This window comes from Ascaphus truei, chromosome 14, assembly GCF_040206685.1.
Source record: "Ascaphus truei isolate aAscTru1 chromosome 14, aAscTru1.hap1, whole genome shotgun sequence".
Lineage (NCBI taxonomy): Eukaryota > Metazoa > Chordata > Amphibia > Anura > Ascaphidae > Ascaphus > Ascaphus truei.
In genome coordinates, this window is record NC_134496.1 from 4,504,210 (window position 1) to 4,516,229 (window position 12,020).

General features: G+C 48.3%; 1 long non-coding RNA gene across 1 annotated transcript; it reads left to right on the forward strand.

Annotated features, from left to right (window-relative positions):
- Positions 1-5,832: 5,832 nt before the first annotated feature.
- On the forward strand, positions 5,833-10,836 carry LOC142465559 (uncharacterized). Its single transcript, XR_012787920.1, has 2 exons — positions 5,833-5,992; positions 7,230-10,836. It is a non-coding gene; the product is annotated as an uncharacterized LOC142465559 (long non-coding RNA).
- Positions 10,837-12,020: the final 1,184 nt, after the last annotated feature.

The window sequence follows — 12,020 nt, forward strand, 5'->3', positions numbered from 1 at the left end:
AATCCATGCCCCCCAGCTAGTTGGCTCATGCGCACTAGTACCCTGGGGTCTCATTTCTGTAGCCCCACATTTACAACAGGAATGCCAGCCATTATACAAAAAATGCAATGACCCGGCACTTCAGGCTACAACAATACCCCAGTCCAATGATTAGTCCATATAGATATGGAAAGTTCTTTTCAATATTCCAGCTGATGGAGCGATGGTGATCCAATTGCTGGCTGCTGGTTCCGAACTCCTCCTAGTATGTAATGGACAAAAAGGAAAAGACCATGCGCAGCCACAAGAATCCATAAATAACTCCACAACAGATTAAAGTAATGAACTTACAGAATTGCTGTGTTATTGTTCCTTTGAGACAATCTGTGCTTCTAACCTCTTCTCTTCCAGATATCACGAATCCCACGTGTTGTATGTCTATCCTCCAGGTTTTCTGTCTGTTCACAGCATTACCACTTGGTCATAGTTCCATGTGTTCCCAGAAAGGAAATAACATGAAAGATGATGGTGCAGATTGATAAAAATTTATTACAATCAAAATAAAAAACAGCCAAGGGCTTACTCACATAAACCAGGCTGTATAAAAACAGCTGACAACGTGCCGTCCGCAACTTGATACAATCAGGTAGGCAGGCTTCTGGGAGGATGGCGCTATTGTTGTTTGCAAACCCTGAAGTGGCGTCTAACTCTCAGTAGTTACTCTGCGAGATTCGCCCCCTCTATTTGCTATAGCTTCCTCTATCTCAGCTTGAGGTGGCCAGCACTGCAGAATGTGCTCTGCTCACCTCTCTGGGTAACTGCCGTCAGCCCGCGCTAAGCCTCGTGATGTCACACTCTGGCGTCTCTCCTGATCTCTATGCTCCTGCTTCTGAAGACCGTGTCAGTTCTAGCTCCTCCCTCTCCATACGCGTTTCGTGACGCAATGTGGTCACTTCATCAGTGGATGAGGGGGGAGTGCTACCTACTGATATATATACCCTGCAAGGTGATGAATACTAATTGCAAATTAATTGCAAATTAATTGATTAAAAGCGAATAAACTGATTAAAATTGCACACATCTACTTACATGATAAGAGCCACTAGGGAATCATTCCTAGGATTAAGTGGCAATGCACCAAGCTCATAGACATAACATTCTTACCATTCCACATAAAAAATAATAATGAAAACAATTATTGCATGATTGATCATTACATACAGCAGTGGGGGGTCACTTCAATCTATCAAAAAGGAGGCCAGATCGAAGTCTATATTAAACCATGGTTTTGAGGGTATAAATCCAGAGGTCTCCCTTCTGGATAAATGGGTCAGCCTGTCACCTCCTCTCCAATTGGCCTTTGGGCATTCTATGCCCCTACATGTCAATCCCTCTGGGTTTTGGTTGTGTTTGCTTTTAAAGTGGTTTGACACACTACTGTATGAGTTTCCAACCCCCTTTTTATGTTGTATACATGCTCTGCCAGTCTAAGTTGGAGTTTCCTCCCTGTTCTCCCCACGTACTGCAACCCGCATGGGCACTCTAATAAGTATACGCAGTACATACTCTTACAGTTTATAAAAGTGTTTACATCATAACTTTTACCTGTTACATTTGATTGAAATTTACTGCCTTTAACACTGAAAGAACAACCTATGCATTTGTTGCATGTAAAGAAACCTTTCAGGTTAGATAACCACATGGTGCTACTTATTTTAGGCCCACTGAGGGGACAACTAGGTGATAGTTTACTTTTCAAGTTGTCAGCACGTTTATAAACAATTTGTGGGTGTTCTAGCAGGAATGTATTCAATATTGGGTCTCTAAGAAGGATCCCCCAATGCTTATATCTTATACTATATTAGTGAAAGCACTGTATGTTTGCCTGCCTGGATGTCCGGTGTCCCTAGGGGAAATCTCATTGGTCCCTTGGGCCGCCCGCCCCCGCACACCTCTCATTGGCCTGAGGCGGAGTGACGGGCCAAAAAAAACACACCCACACACACACACACACACACAGTGTCACCACACACACACAGTGTCACCACACACACACAGTGTCACACACACACACACACACACACACACACACACACACTGACACACACACAGTGACACACACACACACACACACAGTGTCACACACACACACACACACACACACACACACACACACACACACACACACACACACACACACACACACACACACTGTCACACACACACACACACACACACACACACACCTCCCTGAACATCGTGACCCGCGCGCACCTCCTCCTCTCCCCGTGTCTCCCGCACTTTCACCCCAGTCCCCCCCCCCCCCCCGGCGCCGCTACAGTCAGCGGGACACACACTATTATTACCCCTTCAGCGCCCCCCCACCCAGTGTCAGCGGCCGTGCGAGACCCCCCTCTATATCTCCCACCTCTCCCCCCCCACACATATACATGCCCCCCCCTCCCCGGCGCTCACAACTCACCCCCCTCCCCGGCGGGGGAACAGCCAGTGGCCAGGCAGCCTGCCTCGCGGCACCGAGTGCCCAAGATGGCGGCGGCCTCACTCGCGGCGGCGGCCGGAAGCCTCCCTGTTTCCCGCGCTTTCAGTCCCCCCCCCCCCCCCCGGCGCCGCTACAGTCAGCGGGGGAGCGAGCGCCCGGGACACAGCGGGGGAGCGGCCACAACACGCTGCCTCCCGCCTCAGATCCACGTGGGACCTGCCGGACGGGTGAGTGAGCGGCCTTCACCTCCCCTCACCCCCCTTCACCTCCCCTCACTTCCACCCCCCCTTCACCTCCCCTCCACCTCCCCTTCACCTCCACCCCCCCCTTCACCTCCCCTCCAGTGTCAGTGTCTCCCCGATACCCCCCCCCCCCGGCACCGCTACAGTCAGCGGGGAAGCGGAACGAGCGAGCGCCCGGGACACAGCGGGGGAGCGGCCACAACACGCTGCCTCCCGCCTCAGATCCACGTGGGACCTGCCGGACGGGTGAGTGAGCGGCCTTCACTTCACCTCCCCTCACCCACCCCTCACCTCCCCTCACCCCCTTCACCTCCCCTCACCCCCCTTCACCTCCCCTCACCCACCCCTCACCTCCCCTCACTCCACTTCCCCTCCCCTCCACCCCCCCTTCACCTCCCCTCCACCCTCCTTCACCTCCCCTCCACCCCGCTTCACCTCCCCTCCACCCCGCTTCACCTCCCCTCCACCCCCCCCCCCTTCACCTCCCCTCCACCCCCCCCCTTCACCTCCCCTCCAGTGTCAGTGTCTCCCCGATACCCCCCCCCCCCCGGCACCGCTACAGTCAGCGGGGAAGCGGAACGAGCGAGCGCCCGGGACACAGCGGGGGAGCGGCCACAACACGCTGCCTCCCGCCTCAGATCCACGTGGGACCTGCCGGACGGGTGAGTGAGCGGCCTTCACCTCCCCTCACCCCCCTTCACCTCCCCTCACCCACCCCTCACCTCCCCTCACCCCCTTCACCTCCCCTCACCCCCCTTCACCTCCCCTCACCTCCCCTCACTCCACTTCCCCTCCCTTCCACATCCCCTTCACCTCCCCTCCACCCTCCTTCACCTCCCCTCCACCCCGCTTCACCTCCCCTCCACCCCGCTTCACCTCCCCTCCACCCCCCTTCACCTCCCCTCCACCCCCCTTCACCTGCCCTCCACCCCCCCTTCACCTCCCCTCCACCTCCCCTTCACCTCCCCTCCACCCCCCTTCACCTCCCCTCCACCCCCCTTCACCTCCCCTCCACCCCCCCTCCACCCCCTTCACCTCCCCGCCACCCCCCCTTCACCTCCCTGCCACCTCCCCGCCCTCCCCGCCACCCCCCCTTCACCTCCCCTCCACCCCCCCTTCACCTCCCCTCCACCCCCCCTTCACCTCCCCTCCACCTCCCCTCCACCCCCTTCACCTCCCCTCCACCCCCTTCACCTCCCCTCCACCCCCCCTCACCTACCCTTCACCTCCACTCCACCCCCCCCTTCACCTCCACTCCACACCCCTTCACCTCCCCGCCACCCCCCCTTCACCTCCCCACCCCCCCCCCCTTCACCTCCCCTTCACCTCCTCTACACCCCCCCCTTCACCTCCACCTCCACCTTCACCTCCCCTCCACACCCCCTTCACCTCCCCTTCACCTCCACCTTCACCTCCCCTCCACCCCCCTTCACCTCCCCTCCACCCCCCTTCACCTCCCCTCCACCCCCCTTCACCTCCCCTCCACCCCCCTTCACCTCCCCTTCCCACCACCTCCCCCCCCTTCCCACGCCTCCAACGTAGACTGGCAGAGCATGTGTACAACATAAAAAGGGGGTTGGAAACTCATAGTGTGTCAAACCACTTTAAAAGCAAACACAACCAAAACCCAGAGGGATTGACATGTAGGGGCATAGAATGCCCAAAGGCCAATTGGAGAGGAGGTGACAGGCTGACCCATTTATCCAGAAGGGAGACCTTCTGGATTTATACCCTCAAAACCTTGTCACCGCATGGTTTAAATATAGACTTCGATCTGGCCTCCTTTTTGATAGATTGAAGTGACCCCCCACTGCTGTATGTAATGATCAATGATGCTATAATTGTTTTCATTATTATTATTTTTTATGTGGAATGGTAAGAAATGTTATGTCTATGAGCTTGGTGCATTGCCACTTAATCCCGGGGATGATTCCCTAGTGGCTCTTATCATGTAAGTAGATGTGTGCAATTTTAATCAGTTTATTCGCTTTTAATCAATTAATTTGCAATTAGTATTCATCACCTTCCAGGGTATATATATCAGTAGGTAGCAACTCCCCCCTCATCCACTGATGAAGTGACCACATTGCATCACGAAACGCGTATGGAGAAGGAGGAGCTAGAACTGACACGGTCTTCAGAAGCAGGAGCATAAAGATCAGGAGAGACGCCAGAGTGTGACATCACGTGGCTTAGCGCGGGCTGACGGCAGTTACCCAGAGAGGTGAGCAGAGCGCATTCTGCAGTGCTGGCCACCTCAAGCTGAGATAGAGGAAGCTATAGCAAATAGAGGGGGCAAATCTCGCAGAGTAACTACTGAGAGTTAGACGCCACTTCAGGGTTTGCAAATAACAATAGCGCCATCCTCCCAGAAGCCTGCCTACCTGATTGTATCAAGTTGCGGACGGCACGTTGTCAGCTGTTTTTATACAGCCTGGTTTATGTGAGTAAGCCCTTGGCTGTTTTTTATTTTGATTGTAATAAATTTTTATCAATCTGCACCATCATCTTTCATGTTATTTCCTTTCTGGGAACACATGGGAACTATGACCAAGTGGTAATGCTGTGAACAGACAGAAAACCTGGAGGATAGACATACTGCACCGACACACTTTATTCGAGCAAATACCCAGTATGTACCTGGCAGATACCTGGAATGCGCCGCTCCTCACCTCTGACAAGCCCCGTTGCGTTTGCCTTCCCAGCCTGGGTTCATGCCTGGTTGACGGGCGGCTGATCTGTTAAATGATAATGATTAGGATTTAATAGGCTGCAATGCTTCGGGTGTCTACCAGATGGCATAAATTCATGAATTGTAATGCAGTATATATATATACTGTGCAGTATTGCAGCCAGCGGTAATAAAATGCTTCAATCCCTGCCTGGAAAATACCTCATTGCACTCGGGCAGAAAACAGTCACAAACCTCAATACACCCGGGTATACCCGAATTCGTGGGACTAGCCGTGCTCGAATAAAGTGTGTCGCCAGTGTACAACACGTGGGATTCGTGATATCTGGAAGAGAAGAGGTTAAAAGCACAGATTGTCTCAAAGGAACAATAACACAGCAATTCTGTAAGTTCATTACTTTAATCTGTTGTGGAGTTATTTATGGATTCTTGTGGCTGCGCAATGGTCTTTTCCTTTTTGTCCATTACATACTAGGAGGAGTTCGGAACCAGCAGCCAGCAATTGGATCACCATCGCTCCATCAGCTGGAATATTGAAAATAACTTTCCATATCTATATGGACTAATCATTGGACTGGGGTATTGTTGTAGCCTGAAGCGCCGGGTCATTGCATTTTTTGTATAATTGTTTGTAATGAGTTTGTGAGGAATTTGTTTGGCAGAGACCCCATGGCAGCTTTCACTTAGCAATAAGCTTATTATTGACATATTGTATTTACACTTTACATATTATTTTTTTTGCGCTGAGTTATAGGGTATATCTTTTTTTAGTTTATCAGGAATGCCAGACAGTCTACCAGATGGAAGGTCTGGCAGGATACTCTTTGTTTGAAGGTGTAAAATATGACACTCACAGACTGCTCTGGTTTGAGTCGTCTCCGCCCTTAGGTAAACAGTGGGGGTGATAAAATCCTTTAAACAACACTTAAATTCTAGACATTGGGTCGCCTCTCTGGCCATATGCTTCCCTTTGTCCAAAGGAATTTCCTCTGGTTTCTGTCCCTGCCTTGGGACACAGTATTACAGGTAAAATACAAACATATTAGAATGTCCGGTTCTGTTGGGTTCAGCGGGTCCAAACTTCCCAGTTCTCAATGGCGGAACTGGGACACCATATGGTCCAAATTTCAGCCCGCTACGACCTTCAGAACCGGAGTTACACAAATACAATTTAAACCGTTTCCGTTTTTAATACAAAAATCTCTGCTGTAAATTAAATCACGTTTTTTCACTAAATCCCCATTGAAAACAACGGGCTCCGCTGCCATAGACTTTCAATGGCAAACTGCCGCCGTTGGCGGCTATGGGATTCTGCCACCCTAGACTTTCAATGGGGCAGCGCCGCCGTTGAAGTCTATGGGGTTTCTCCGCCATAGCCGGTCAATGGAAATTGGCCGCCATTGGAGTCTATGGGAAAAGTACCGAACCTTCAAGGGGGTCCATACTCCGTCGGGTTGGTCCGAGAGGGTCAAGGATGGTTCTGCAGCCATGCCGGAGCAGTGACTACAGGTACCCCAAACCCTGGCCCTCTGGACCCTCCGGAACCAGAGATATGGATTCATGGTTTGCAGCTTTTTACACTTAGTCAATTTCCTGAGCTGTTTCTGCCGCCGCCATTTGAACCTATGGCGCGACCCGCTCTCTCGGCACGACCCTTCTCAGGGGTCCAGGATTCGGGGACCCGGTGGTGGTCGAGTGGGGGGAGGTCTAGGAACTAGGGGCAAAAAGAATTTTATTCCTGGGTGCCCTAGAACTGTAGATTCCCACGCCACTTAACGTTGAACTTGACTGCTAAGTGATCAAAGCTCTTTTTCAGATAAAGTATCCGCTTTGCGGTTTGGACGGCAGCCAACTTGTTCCTGGAAAGCACCGTCGAGGAATCTCCATTGAAGCCAATGGGCCCATTGACTTACAATGGGAAACCGCCGCTCCTCCTCTCGGACGCCACCTGCTGGTCTTCACGGGAAACAGGTCCAAAACAGCAAGAGCCGCCATTGAAATGCATTGAGCTCTAATGGCGGCCTATGGGACCCTGCAAAATGGTGCCTGAAAAGGTGGGAAAATTACACAAAGGGCTATAATCGCTAAAGAACTATTAACCCTTGCCCTCCCGGATGGATCCCAGCATGTAGGTGATGAAGACACTGGTATAACAAGATACAACAATAAAGCATGGGGACAGGGAAATATACATTTTCAGGCTATAACAAGGGTTAAATCACATTTCTGGACCGCAGCCCAGTTAACTCCTTGTCTCCCTGGTGAGGTCAGGGGATGGCCAAAATGAGGTGCAACCCCTTTAATACCGGGCCACCCCCTTTCTCCCTCTACAGTCATGCACTAGCTGCAAAGGCAAACAAGATCTTATCTTGCATCAAACGGGCAATGGATGGAAGGGAAGTAAATATAATTATGCCTTTACAAAGCATTAGTAAGACCACACCTTGAATATGGAGTACAATTTTGGGCACCAATCCTAAGAAAAGACATTATGGAACTAGAGAGAGTGCAGAGAAGAGCCACCAAATTAATAAAGGGGATGGACATTCTAACTTATGAGGAGAGGCTAGCTAAATTAGATTTATTTACATTAGAAAAGAGGCGTCAAAGAGGGGATATGATAACTATATACAAATATATTCAGGGACAATACAAGGAGCTTTCAAAAGAACTATTCATCCTACGGGTAGTACAAAGGACTCGGAGCCATCCCTTAAGGTTGGAGGAAAGGAAATTTCACCAGCAACAAAGGAAAGGGTTCTTTACAGTAAGGGCAGTTAAAATGTGGAATTTCATTACCCATGGAGACTGTGGTGGCAGATACAATAGATTTGTTCAAAAAAAGGTTGGACATCTTTTTTGATGGGAAAGGTATACAGGGATATACCAAATAAGTATACATGGGAAGGATGTTGATCCAGGGATTAATCCGATTGCCAATTCTTGGAGTCAGGAAGGAATTAATTTTTCCCCTTAATGGGTTTTTTTGTTTGCCTTCCTCTGGATCAATAAGTAAGTATAGATATAGGATAAAGTATCTGTTGTCGAAATTTAGCATAGGTTGAACTTGATGGACCTATGTCTTTTTTCAACCTCATCTACTATGTAACTATATGTAAGTTTGAGAGGTCATATTACCTTCAACTAATGGGGGCAGCGATGGGGTCCAATATGGCCCCACCTTACGCAAATCTCTACATGGACGCATACGACCCACCTTCTCACTGATGCACCACACTCTGGATGTATCGTACATTACAAAAGATATATTGACGATATTTTCATGCTCTGGGAAGGATCTGAGAAAAATCTATTAGAATTCGTGGCCCATATTAATGAGATACCGTCCACTATTAGGTTTACGGAATGCCACAATGACACACAAATTACATTTCTGGACACTGGTATTTGTCAACAATGGTAAACTTGGTACACGTGTTTTTCACAAACCAACAGATAGGAATACTTTATTGGACGCCAGGAGTCATCATCCATTGACATTAAAGAAAGGCCTCCCATATTCCCAAATGTTGAGAGCAAGAGGCATCACAAGCAACCCATTGGAGGTGGACACTGCACTGACAGAGATGGCAGACCGATTCAGAGAAAGAGGATACCAGGAAGATGAGATATCACAGGTCCTGGCAAAGGCAAGAATTCCCACCCGGGAAGAACTCCTTATGCCGTCCATGAAATAATCTGAAATGGATCGATTTAATCTGATCTCCACTTACAGTACATTGTCGGGATTGATACAAAAGAGCATCAGAAAGAACTGGCATATTCTAGCCAACGACAAAAGGATTGGGAAACATTTCACAACATCACCTCTTTTTTGCTACAAAAGAGGACCAAGTCTGGGAGACACATTATCTTCATCGGACCCTGTGGACAAATATATGCCACCCACAACTTGGTTGACAAAACACCATGGGGTGCATAAATGCAAGGGCTGTATTAATTGCCAGTATCTTCTTCTGGGGAAATCCTTCATTCATCCACATAGTGGAATTCCTATCAAAATCAATAACTTTTTGAATTGCGAATTGAGGTATGTGGTGTATATCATCAGCTGCCCATGTGGATTATACTACGTGGGCAAAACGTCCAGGATGCTGAAAGAACGGATTGCTCTACACAGGTCGTCTATTAGAAAGGCATTGTTACAGACCACGGACCAAGATGAATTGAGACATCTACCAGTTGCGAGACATTTTAAGAACTTACAGCACACTCTGGTGACTTTCCGATGTATGCTGATACCACAAGCTCATGTTCCAAACAGAGGAGGAAACAGAATCTTATTACAGATGGAAGCAAGATTTATATTCAATGTGAACACCATGACCCCAAAGGGTCTGAATGAGGACCTTAGTCTAGGATGCTTCTTATAATATGAATAATGAATAACATGAATTATCTTGTCTTTTTCCTTACTTATTTGATAACTGACAACACTGTGCTTTATCCTTTTATATAGATCACAGCCCATGGCTTGGACTCACTCCCTGTCCTCACACTGATGTCTTGTGGTTTGCCCCCCTTTTGTTCTCTTGCTGGTGTTTGTTGATTGACATGACTGTGATGTGTATCCATAGGGGAGACTCTATTTACCATATTTGATGCATGTGACTTTTTATTTAAATATAGTCACACAGGTAAAAGACTATATGGGTGTTCGTCACTATCTGTAAGATACTGATGTCTATAATTATGGCTTTACTAAGATACTCCTCGGTTGGGTGAGTCTTGTCGGTCTATGTAGGTTATTAGAGTTTCTGTGGGTATTTGATAGATATGCTGTGATGGCAGAGATGCATTCTATTTGGGTATAGACTGTGGGCATATTGATAGAGGCTTATAGACATACAGTATTTTCAACATCTCTGCTTATTTGATTAGGCAAGCATCTTTAATATTGCCTTTATCTTTTTTGTATTACATTGGTGCTACATTGCTGTCATATTCGCAGGGTGCCTGCTGCCAGCACGGAGTGATTAACTGTCCTGCGCATGTGCTAAGTGTTACCAAATACTGGCCCTGGACTGAGGTTATGTTTAAGTCTTTTACTGACGACTCCTGTGCCGTCACGTATGCTGACGTCACGTATTGGGGCCGCACATGCGCAATGGATGTGCCACACTCAAAATGGCGGTTCCAACAGACCGTCACTTTGATGCACATGCGCATTACAGTTCCTCCTCCAAGATGGCGGATCCGCAAACACACCAGTTTGATTTTCGCGGGCTCACCACAATTAGGTAAAAATGCACAGGTGATTATCTGTATGTTTTTTGATATATATATGTCCTGTCTGTCATTTGTATGTTGCACCCCCCTTGAGAAAGGTTCCGTTCCGGAACCGAAACGTCGGGATCGGTTGTCTGTCTACACATGCCTTATTATATATTTTTTATCTTCCGGATGCGAGTGCTGCCTCTTTTTGCCTGACGCAAGGATGGGGGGTGGATATATATATATTATATAAAAAAGAAATACACCCAGCGCAATCACACAGAGATTATGGAATAATATAATTACCACATAGATTGTTAGGGTTTATACCCTCCGCTATAACTTTCCCTGACTCAGTCTGCTGCCAATAGGTCTACCGCTCCACAGGCTGGTAACAAAAAGATTCCAGAAGATTGACCTAGGCGCAAGTGGAGACAAGAAAGAAAAACATAGGGTAGTATGTTCTGACAATTTAACCCATAAAAGGTACGATATGCACTCAAAGCGTTTAGATTAATTCAAGCCTTGTATCCACTCTGGGATCTGGAACAGTGTAGAAAATCTGGAACGTCCAACAGCACGTACTTCACAGCCAAGTATTATCTCGTACGTAGCGTTACATGTAGAAAGGAAGGTAAGAAACATACAAATAGTGTAACACAGTTTTAATAAAAATAATAATACAATAACGGTAAGTAAAAAACTCACTTTGAATTCTCAACCGTTTTATGAGAACTCAGAGTATCTCACACTCATAAGGGCTAATAATATTCAGCTGGTCTTCTGACAGTCTCTAACGATATCCATATACACCTCTGTAGTTATCCTGGTGCGGGGCGTTGTATACGCATAGTACAAGTAGCCGTAGGCTCTAGTGACGTCACACTCTGCACCTGCACTGTTTGTAGTGCCCACAGTCTCCTAAGACTGGATATAATCCCCGTTTAAGTGAGCCCTGCTCGGGTCTCTCACTGCACCTAATGTGCTCTTAGTACTCACGGACAGAGAGTGAGATCAGCCCCTGACGAAGCCAAAAGGAGAAACGCGTAGGGCGTGGATTATCTGTCATTGAGCAACACAGGAACACTTGGGAGCTGTTAAGCTACATGTTTTTACGTGGAGGGCTAATTATTTTGGCAAACAGTGAGCTACGATTAGAAGAACAGAACTCTCGCGAGACTGAGTGACGTCATCACGTCCTGCGGAGGTACCGGACGAACGCAGAGGACGGGAGTTGCCGGTGTTGGAGAGGAGTTCCATCTGAAGCCGTGACTGTCTACAACGGAGTACAACATAAGAACTTTTGACCCCCAATGTACCGTGAGTACTAAGAGCACATTAGGTGCAGTGAGAGACCCGAGCAGGGCTCACT